The sequence below is a fragment of the Budorcas taxicolor genome, chromosome 2 (genome assembly GCF_023091745.1).
Source record: "Budorcas taxicolor isolate Tak-1 chromosome 2, Takin1.1, whole genome shotgun sequence".
Classification (NCBI taxonomy): domain Eukaryota; kingdom Metazoa; phylum Chordata; class Mammalia; order Artiodactyla; family Bovidae; genus Budorcas; species Budorcas taxicolor.
This window is the reverse complement of record NC_068911.1, coordinates 170,392,174-170,402,978: the sequence shown is the minus strand read 5'-3', so window position 1 is coordinate 170,402,978 and position 10,805 is coordinate 170,392,174. Positions and strand designations below refer to the sequence as shown.

Genomic DNA, 10,805 nt, shown 5'->3' with positions numbered 1-10,805 from the left:
GTCCCGCAATTAAGGGGCTCTGAGGAAGTCTTGAGAAGGCTGTTGCGAAACTGTGTCGGCCTCTGGGGGCAGTGGGTGAGGGGAGTGTCCCAAAAGTGACAGCAGGGAGCATTTTACGTGGATATAGGATAGAAGGCGCGTCCGGGTAACTAATGGCAACTGGGCGGGGTGAGCCCGCGCAGCGGGAGTTCTTCGACGGAGAAAAACTACGACTCCCAGGATGCCCCAGGGCCTAGCCCAGCTTTTCCGCCCGCCCACTGGCTGCCGGTCTGGCGAGCGGCGAAGCGGATTGGCCGCGGCTGTGCGGGGCTCCCCCACTAGCAGGTTAGTGGGCGCCGCCGGCAGCAGACGTTGACCGGGCGCGGGGAGTGGAGGGTGTTGGGGTGGGGGGGGCCCTGATCGCCATTCTGGAAACTGCCGGGCGCTGTCTCCGTAGCGTAGCCGCTGGCTGTGAGGCGCGGGGCGGGGGCGGAGACTGCGTGGCGCAGGCGCGGTGCTGGGCTTCTCCTGGGTCCCCAGACAGCTGGAGGAGATAAACAGAGCAGGAGGAGGGAGGGGAGTGCGTGTGTGAGAGCGCGCGAGGGAGTGTGAGTGTGTGTGTGAGCGCGGGTGTGAGGCGGTGCGCAGGGGCGGGCGGAGGCGCTGTCCGGCCCCGGCCAGGCGCCGGGCGGGGAGCATGGGAAGGGGCTAGAGCAGCCCGGGTCCCCCAGCCCCCTCCCCGGGATCCGCGCCCCCCCTCCGGGGAGAGGGGCCGGGCCCCCCGGACGGACATGGGCTCCTGAAGTTGCGCCGCCACCGGTCCTAGGAAGAGGCCTGACAGGTACGGGTAGCCGCCGCCTCCTGCTCTTCGCGGGCACCCAGGCGAGGACCGGCTCCGGCAGCCTTGGGCGCACGGGCCGCCTCTGCTCTGGGCCGGCCCCAGCCCTGCCGGCCCGGGGGCCTGAGCCCGTCCGCCTCGGGGTAGAGGGGGGCCGGGGTGTCCCAAGAAGGGGCAGGCCTCGCCGGGGCGGAGGGCAGAGTGGGCCGGGGTCATGATGGGGACGGAGGGCTGGCTGGGACGTGGCGGGGAAGGCTCTGGGAGTTCGGGTAGCCTCAGCAGAGGGAGAGGTGGAAGTCGTCCCATCACGGGACTTTTTTGCGGAGTTTTTGTTTGACATCTGATATGGCCCGGGTCTCAGGAAGAAGGGGGCAGGTGGAAGTGCCGAGAGGGCAACGTTGACCTGACCTCCTGCTCTCTCTTAGTTTCTCTCTCTCTCTCTCTCTGTGTCCGTCCCCGTGTCCAGACCAGGCTTCTGGCAGCCGCAGATGCCTTCAGTGGCCCATCCTGGCAGCAAACTAAACTCTGCCGAGGTGTTTCCACCAGGCGACTGTAGCGCCCGTACAAAAGGGCCTTTACTTGGGAACTGGCTATTCAGTACCCACTTCAAAGGGCAAATAGGAAGTGTGGAGTAGGAGAGAGACTGCGACCCAGCAGGTTCCAATTCTCGTTGCTGAAAGCTGCAGAGACGCCCCCTTGCCAGCCAGGTTGAATTTGCCCAGTGCCCTCTGGCTCTCCTCTGCAGGTGTGCTACCGGGGTCTCTAGAAAAGAGATACCGGGACTTAACGACTCATGTCTAACAACCTAATTTGACTATTTTGCCCAAAGGCCTTTTCTTCTATGACTTTCTTTAACTGGTAGAGCAACTTAAAGTTTTCTTCTCAAGTTAGTGAGTTTAAAAGCCTGGTAGGGTGGCTGTAGCTTCCCCATTCTTTCTGAAGATGGGTAGGTGATCAGGGCAAAGTGGCAGTTAAGTCATCACTTTTAATGAAGCCTGAAACAGTTTTGAGAAGAATATTCTGAGGTCACCTTCTGACTCAAAGGCATTGTGAAATCCCCACCTAGGGCACAGGTATGCCCAGTGGCCTCAGTAAACTTTTCTGTACCTTGCAGTCCTTCTTGAGTTCCTAAAAGTTGAAGGAACTACTTAAGGCTATTTTTATTTGAATTCTGGCGTCTTCTTTGTAATTCTTCTGTTTTTAAAGAGATTGTTGGCTGTTGAGTATAGTAATAACTAGATCCTCTATCACATGCCAAGGAGTAACTAGAAGGGCTTCTTTGGGCCAAGTCTTAAGACTGACAATGAATTTCTTCATTGCAAGCTGTTGTGTTTCATTGGTAGGTGGGAAAACAACCTTTTCTGCCATAGTTTGTGATCACACTGCTTCAGTTCTGGATTCCAGTGATCCTTCCCTCTTTTAATCTGTTTGGGGGCACTTATGTTCAAGTTACATCCCTGTTTGTAGAAGCAGTGCTTTGGGTCAACTTTGAGGAATAACTGAACAGCAATTCATATTTGTGCCTGGGACTCCTTCCCTTGGGGTCACTGAAGGAAAGAATATGTGTAATGGTTGTGGTGATGATGTCATTGACGATTTGCCAGTTTTAAGTTTTAAAGTTGTCAAACAGCTTTCTGAGCTGGAAAGAACTCATGAGACATCCTGTGAAGGATATTTTCACACACCTGGGCTTCAGAATCTGGCAGGTTACAACTGAAGAAGCCCCCTGCTAAACATCTGTAGCTCTGGAGAGGCTAACTGCTGGGATGATCCAGAACTGTGACTTTAATTATTCTTTAATTATTTTTGGTGATACTTACCTTTTCTTTTGGGCGACTGGTTTAATGATCCATTCTGTTTCCTTTCTTCTTTCATCGTCACCTTTCCAGATTCTCCACCACATCTTTGGGCTGCCAAACCCATATAACTCCTGGGCTGTGCTTTCTTCTCAGCTGTATAATAAGAAAGCTCTTCAAAAACCCAAGCCTTGATAGTTCCCATCAGAAACCAGTCCCTTGTGTTACATTTAATTCTGGCTCATTTACTGTGAGAGATATTTGCTAATTGGAATACATCCTAAAAAGTGACTGACATTTATTGAGGGCCTGGTATATGTCAGACTCTATGCTCAGTAGTGTTCTTACTTTATCTAATTTAACCTTTATGACTACCCAGTGAGGTGAAAATCATTTTTCTTGGTATACATATGAAGATACTGGTTCAGAGAGGTAAAATAACTTGCTTAAGGCCACATAACTAGTAAGTGAAAGGATCAGAATTCAGACCTAGTTCTGTCTCCTCGGGGACAGTGACACTTGATCAGGAGCTGAAGGGACCAGAGCAAAGAGCCTGGGGGACATATGCTTGAAGAACTGTCCTGGAAAGGGAACTGGACTTTCCTCTGTGTGATCCTGGAATGCAGCACTAGAATCAGAGGATGAAAATCCCAAGAGGGTAGATGTTGGCGTGACAGGAGAGAATTTGGCTTTCTAAAAACAGAATGGGCTGCCTTGTGAAGGAGTGAGTTAGCCATCACTGGAAGTATTCAAGCAGAGGCTTTGCCACTTTTTATCAAAGATATGGTAAAGGAGTTCATACTTATGTAGTTAATTGGACAAGTTTTTTTTTTTAGTATTTTAAACTGTTAATATGTGAAAATTATATAAAATTCCTATTGTTTTGATCCCTAAAAAACTAAAATGTATTGAATATTTTGTGCCTGGTACTTGCTGGACACTTTTCTTCCAAGATTTCATTTAGTCCTAGTGATAAGTATTATCGCTATTCCCACTCTACAGATGAGGAAACTGAGGATCCAGAAAGTTGACAGATATGCTGGAGGTTACAGAGGGAGTGATAGCAGGGCTGATACTTGATCCTATGTGTGCATCTTCTTAGATGCGTGTCCTGGAGTAAATCACATGTTCTCTCAGAGCTATGCTTTTCTGATCTGTGAAATGACCACCTACTCTACAGTGGGTTTGTGAGGACTCACTGATGTAATATTTGCTTTTCATTAGATCTCATCTATTGCCCCTCAAGGGCCTGGGTTTGGGGGTGAAGGGACTCTGGTTTCTTCAGGGTGAATTCAGGCCTGTCGGAAACCCTGAGAGTAGTTCTGGGGTTCATTCTTGGTGCTATTAGTAATAGCTGCTGACTCCACAAAGGGCTTTGTGGCATTAGTGACTAATACCTTAAAAACTTGAGGCCTGAATAAGAGGAAGATTCAGCCAGCAGGTTGGGGTACAGGAGGCAGTGTTGGAGGCTGTGTGGAATGGATGTTCTCACCCTGTTGTAGAGTCAGATTCAGGGGTCACTGCTGCATGTTTATATTTAGTGTCTCATTTTAGAATGAACAAGGTCCTAACTGCTAGAGCTGTGACAGAGCTGGATGCAAAGAATGATAACCCTTAATCTTCCCTGTAGCCATCTGGGGAGGTATTAACCCCATTTTCTTGGGGAAGGGGGCAGAGGAGGATCTGTCCTTGCCCAGGTAGCTATCTACAAGCTTTTTGGAGGCAGTGTTAGGATCAGGACCTTGGTAAAATTATGTCCTTGTTCATAACCTCCAGATTTTATTTTCGGAAAGCATAAAACTGTGCTTATTCTTGAACCTTTTAGAGAGCCTTTCTCAGAATGGGAGTCAGGCGTTTCTGGTCAGGGAGCTTCATAAGTTGAGGCCTGAGTGTTTGGGTGCCAGTGGCTCTTCTGGTTCCCTCTTGAGCTGGACATCTGGATGTAACGCAACTGCAGTTGAATCAAAAAGGAAACATTTCCAAATTGATCAACTTAGTTTTGCTTGACCTTTCTGCTAGGAGTGAAATTAGAGGGTGAAACTTAAAGGGCTTCCCTATGAGAGGTACATTGAGTTGTGGCAGGATTGGGGGCGATGCAAGTTAAAGGTGAAATGCAAGACCAGATGCTCTTGAATTCAGTGAGAAAGGATAATGTTATCAGAATACTCTCCCATTTCTGTTTCTCTTCCCTTCCACTACCTTAAGATAATTGTGGCCCTATGACACTGCAGATAAATTAGTATGTATGGTCACTGAAAAGCAAAGTTCTGAGAACAGAAAAATCTTTTACAAAACTCAGATGGCGATAGATAACTCTACAGACAGAGAAGACATCAAGGTGAGTTTTCATCCAGAGCTCCCACAAAATGGAGCATTTCTTAGGATGGCCTTTCCCAGAGAATGCTTCAGTCAGCCCCATACGGAATCATTTAAGCCAGGAGCCTCAGAGATGGCAGAAGAACTTTTCCAGTGATGCTTGGCCGATGGGCTTGTCCTGCCATCCACACCTTTCTCAGATGTTCTTGTGCCAACTTAGTCCATGACCCTGAAATGCAAGCTTTAAGTTTGTGTTTGAGACCAGCAGAGTCAAGGTGATTTTGATGCCTTAGCCTAACCCTAAGAAATAAGAGACAGAGTGTCTTTTGGCAAAGAGTGCTTGGATGTGGTCTAAATAAAGATAGTAGTAGTAATTCTTTTTTAGTGGTCAGCAGCCTGGGTTCTGGAGATGAACTATCTAGTTTGACTCTTCATATAATTACTGTAACTTTGGGCAAGTTGACTTCTCCATGCCTCAGTCCTTCATCTATAAGATGAAAATAATAGTAGTACTTGTCTCATAGGGCTGTTATGAGGAGGGGTCTGTCAGATTGTACTTGTAAAATGTTTAGAATGTCCAATAAATACTATTTGCTAGGCTCGGTATCAGGCATTTCCTCCCATTCCTCATCACTCTGTGAAGGTGGACTTTATAATCCCTGTTTTATAGATGAGTCAACTGAGGTTTAGAAATACTGTCACAGAGAAAGTAGGTGGCAGAACTGGGTTTTGAACCTGAGGTCTGTTGGACTCCGCAGCCAACTTTTTATTTTATTATTTTAGTTCAGATTACCTTTATGCATTGGAAGTGCATTTTTCCCCCCATAGGATTGCTCCAGTAGGAAAACCATTGCAAATAGAGAGGAAACTTGCATATATCTTTTGCATAATTCAGGATGTTGACAGGGAGGTCGGTCAGTTGTCACTCAGCTGGAGGCACCTCCCTGCAGTGGGAGGCAGCAAGACCAGAGGAAAGAGAGTACAGATGATGAGGGTTCAGTCTCCACTCTGCTGCTTCCTAGCAGTGTGTCCTGGGATAACGGTATTGAAATGGATTTTGCAGTGCATCTCAGTCTACCTCTCATTTTACAGATGGGTAAATAGGCTGAGGGAATGAAATGCCATACTCAGAGTCACATAGCCAGTTAGAGGCAGGTCTTGGCCTGGAGCACAAGACCCTAATCCCAGTTCAGTGCCTCTCCCTCAGTACCGCATAGCAGTGGGCTTCAGTTCCCCCTTGTTAAAAGGGGATCATAGGAACTTTCCAGCTTCTCAAGATTATTGTGAAGTTCAAATAAAAGCATGAACAGAAGCATTGCGATAGGTATAAAACACTGTTTGTATGCAAGGCAGTCATGCTGTTGTTCATTCAGCAAGTTTTAATATATTGGTACCTGCGAAGTTCACATCACTCCTTGGGAGACCCAGAAGGGGTCAGTAGATGAATCAGATAGATAGAGTTGGCCCTCAGGATGTTTTTAGTCTGTTAAGGAAAAGAAGCCACATAAGTAACTGCTATTCAAGTTAGGAGACAAATGAAGGAAAGGGTGAGAACTAAATTTTCTTAAATTGTGATTTTGAGGTAGAGAACCAAAGAAAGGGTTTGGGGACTTTTTCTCCTTTACAGTTGAGATATAACTTACTTACCATAAAACCCATGCTTTTAATGTGTGCAGTTCTTTACTTTTTGATATAGTCACAGTTGTATAACCATCTAATTCTGGAAGATTTTCGTCACCCCCCCAAAAGAAAACCATGCCCTTTAGCTATCACTGCCCACCCCCAATCACCCCATCTTCTCTCTCAACCGTAGACAACCACTAATCTACTTTCTGTCTCTAAAGCTTTTTCTATTCTTGAGATTTCACATAAATGAATTCACACAATATGTGGCATTTTGGGACTGGCTTCTTTCCCTTAGCATAATGTCTTCAAGTTTTCATCCATGTTACAGCGTGAATCAATACTTCATTCCTTTCTATGACCAAATAACATTCCGTTGTACGAATAAGCCACATTTTGTTTATCCGTTCATCAGTTGATGGACATTTTGGTTGTTTCTATCTTTTAGCTATTGTGAATAATGTTAACTATATGCATTCTTACACAAGTTTTGTATAGAATTTCTTTGTTTTCAACAAAGTCACTTTTTTCCTCCTGATCTTGTATTTCAAAGCTAGCAGAGGTGATAAAGACATCCTGTTCTCTATGCCCCACCATACCACGCACAATGGAATCCTCAAGGTCAGCTTTGTCTCTCTGGTAGGGAAGGAAATGTGGAAGAAATGTTGTAACCATGCCACTGAGCATAGATAACAGGAGTTATCCGGTCTTAGAATTCAGGTTTGTCTATCATATATTCCCTCATAGCTCAGTTGGTAAAGAATCTGCCTGCAATGCAGGAGAGCCCATTTCAGTTCCTGGGTGGGGAAGATCCACTGGAGAAGGGGTAGGCTACCCACTCTAGTATTCTTGGGCTTCCCTTGTGGCTCAGCTGGTAAAGAATCTGCCTGCAGTGTGGGAGACCTGGGTTTGATCCCTGGCTTGGGAAGATCCCCTGGAGAAGGGAACAGCTACCCACTCCAGTCTTCTAGCCTGAAGAATGTCCATGGGGTCGGACACAGCTGAGCGACTTTTACTTCACTACTGCTGCTGCCACTAAGTCACTTCAGTCGTGTCCAACTAAGCCTTCATTTAATCATTTATTAAGCCCCACTATGATCCAGGTATTGGAGAAGGAAATGGCAACCCACTCCAGTGTTCTTTCCTGGAGAATCCCAGGGATGGGGGAGCCTGGTGTGCTGCCGTCTCTGGGGTCACACAGAGTCGGACACGACTGAAGCGACTTAGCAGCAGCAGCAGCAGCATGATCCAGGTATATATTTTGCACTTTTATACATACTTCATCATTTATTCCTCACAATGATCCATTGAAGGAGGTTAGCATCCCTCTTTTACAAGTGAGCAAATTGAAACTCAGAAAGATTAAGTAACTTGCCCAACCAGAGGCTGAAATTCAGGCCCAGGTGCCTACGTATTTTAAGTCTGCTTCTCTTTCTGCTACATTAACCAGAGCCCAAACAAGGACTGTGGCACACCTAAAATGGGTGGTTTCTCATGTTTGCATATTACCATTTAATCCTTGGTTCCAGATGAGTAATCTTCTCCAGGTGTACTTTGTTCTAGGGTTTGTTAACCTTAAGCTGTTATATTACTGGTACCCTTTGCATTATGACCCTGGAGAAGGAAATGGTAGCCCACTCCAATATTCTTGCCTGGAGAATCCCATGGACAGGGGAGCCTGGCAGGCTACAGTCCATTGGGTTGCACAGAGTCGGACATGACTGAGTGACTAACACTTGCATTATGAAGTATGAGTTTAAGTCCTCCAAACTGAATTTTATTAGCTTCCTTTAACTGTAACAGACATAGGCCCTTGGAAGAAAGTTTCCCAGTAGCCTAAGTTAGAAGTCTGTGGAAGTGATGGTGTTAAGTTCTAGGTGTTTTAGAGCTCCAGGAACAGAATACCCTTTGGAAGATACAACATCTACATAGCAGCTCATGTTTTCTTTATAACATTAAGTCATATGTTTTCCTCTGTGCCTTAGGTGTTTCTATATTTCTCATATTCCTGATTCACAAAAACTGGCTTCCTTCTTCCTCTTTTCCATTGAATATCAGCTGGAGTTTGCCTGTAGTATCTTAAATTACAAGTAAATACCATTCCTAAATCTTTGTATTCTAGGTGGAGAACGTTTTCTTGAACTTTCATGTTCTGCCAGAAAATTAGCCCTCAATGTTATGAGAGCTTTAAGTGTGAAAATCAGAGTTTATTTATTAACTGTGCTATCCTTAGGATGAAGAAGATACATTAAAAGTTTCTTGTTGTCTGGGAGTTCCCTGGTGGTTAGGACTCAGCCCTTTCACTGTGATGGCCTCAGTTCAGTCCCTGGTTGGGAAGCTAAATTCCCACAAGCCATGTGGTGCAGCCAAAAAAAAAGTTGCGTGTCGACTGTTAAACTCTTCCTTCTTCATTAGTGATTTCCCAGGAGTCTGCCTAGCTCTACTGTTACATGTTTAGATGTGTGAATAAATGAGTATAATAAGATTTAATTTATTATTCCATGTTGTTCCTTCTGAATTTACTGTCCTAGCTATTCATTTTGATCATTTGACTAAAAGTTAGCCTTCTTCAGTCTCTCTTTGGAGCTCTGATTATGGCCTGGGTGCCTTTGATACTCAAGTAACTATGACTACATTGTGAGCTCTTAGTCTAGCACAGAACCTGGCAAAGTAGACACTGAAATTGTTACTTTATGGATTCTTGAAGTCACTTAGTTTGGTCTTTTTACCCCTCAACAGAACTGAATATTTTGTAATTCGCATACTGCACCAGAGATAGAAATTCTCTTGAATTAAACACTTTTCTAGTGTTTAATCACACACACACACACATACACACGTAACTTCCTTTTGCCAATTTCAATATTTCATTCATATCATTTCATGTCTATGAGTTCTTTACTCTGTAGAATTGACTATTTCTGAACCTTCCTTAAAATAATGCTTTTAAAATTTGACCATGCTTGAATCTCATATTTATATAACTTTTATTTATTGCTCTGATTATTTGTATTTGAGAAGTATGAAACTAGTTATGCCCTCTGTACATTTGAGTGTATTTCTCTCCTGAGGTGAGCCTTTTAAATGATCTCTACTTAGAAGTGTTTCCAGTTATGCTTGTCTGCCTCTAAAAGTTTGTGAAGAGGAGAGGGTGGGCTGTGTTACAAAATGAGCTCTCTGCCAGTGTGCTATCATTTCTTCTCAGGATGGGAATGGAACTGTTTACCAAAATACCACCTGAGCAGTAATTGTGTTAAATTTGACATTTTGGGTCTTAAACCTCTGCCTGCCAGTCTGATACTGTTTTAAATCTCAGTTTCCATTTTACCATTTACCTGAATGGCAGTGATTTTTGCTTACCTAGTTTCTCTGCTTTTACTCTTCTTGTTCCTTTTAGTATTTCCAAGCCACACACCAATATCAGCTAGAGTTCCTTGTGGCTTGTGGGATTTTAGTTCCCCCAGCAGGGACTGAACGCATGCCCTTGGCAGTGAAAACACCGAGTCCTAACTGCTGGACCACCAGGGAACTCCCTAAAGTCCCTTGCCTTTGATTCTTTGCTTCTTAGCATAGGTACTGTATCTTTTCATCTTCACTATTCCCTCATGACTAGCACAGTGCTGGGTGCTTGGTAAAAATTCAGTTTATGTTTTAAGAAAATTAGTGAATGAATAATGACAATTTATTTGGCTCTTTTGGGGGTTCCCTGATAGCTCAGTTGGTAAGAATCTGCCTGCAATGCAGGAGACCCCGGTTCTATTCCTGGACCGGGAAGATCCGCTGGAGAAGGGATAAGCCACCCACTGCAGTATTCTTGGGCTTCACTTGTGGCTCAGCTGGTAAAGAATCTGCCTGCAATGCAGGAGACCTGGATTTGATCCCTGGGTTGGGAAGATCCCCTGTAGAAGGGAAAGACTTCCTACTCTAGTATTCTGGTCTGGAGAATTCATTTACCCCTATTCATTTATGACCCCTATACAGTCCATGGGGTCGCAGAGTCGGGCACAACTGAGCGACTTTCACTTGGGGATTCTTGTGGTGATCATTACTCTAGGAAATTGCAGTCTGGAGTAATTTATTTATGTATACATAGTGGTTAAGAGTGTACATAGTTTTGGGTTTGGGTCCCTGCTGTGTCTCCAGTTTATCAGCTATGTGACATGGGAATTGTTTCATATCTGTCTCCTTGTGTGTTCAGTGAAGATAAGACCAGCATCTACCATACAAGCTTTTGAGCTGATCTTAGCACTGGT

At 45.2% G+C, this 10,805-nt stretch overlaps 1 protein-coding gene across 7 annotated transcripts in view; it reads left to right on the top strand.

The window, feature by feature from the left end:
* The first annotated feature begins 474 nt into the window (after window positions 1–474).
* Window positions 475–10,805, top strand: part of WDTC1 (WD and tetratricopeptide repeats 1) — a 62,834-nt gene continuing 52,503 nt past the window's right edge. For 2 of the 7 annotated variants that reach the window (XR_008200996.1, XM_052657098.1), the window contains exon 1: window positions 481–820. The gene's annotated coding sequence lies outside the window, so the exon portion shown is untranslated. Of the gene's footprint in view, window positions 821–10,805 lie in introns of all 7 variants that reach the window. The other 5 variants (XM_052657137.1, XM_052657122.1, XM_052657145.1 and 2 more) reach the window with 5 other exon arrangements.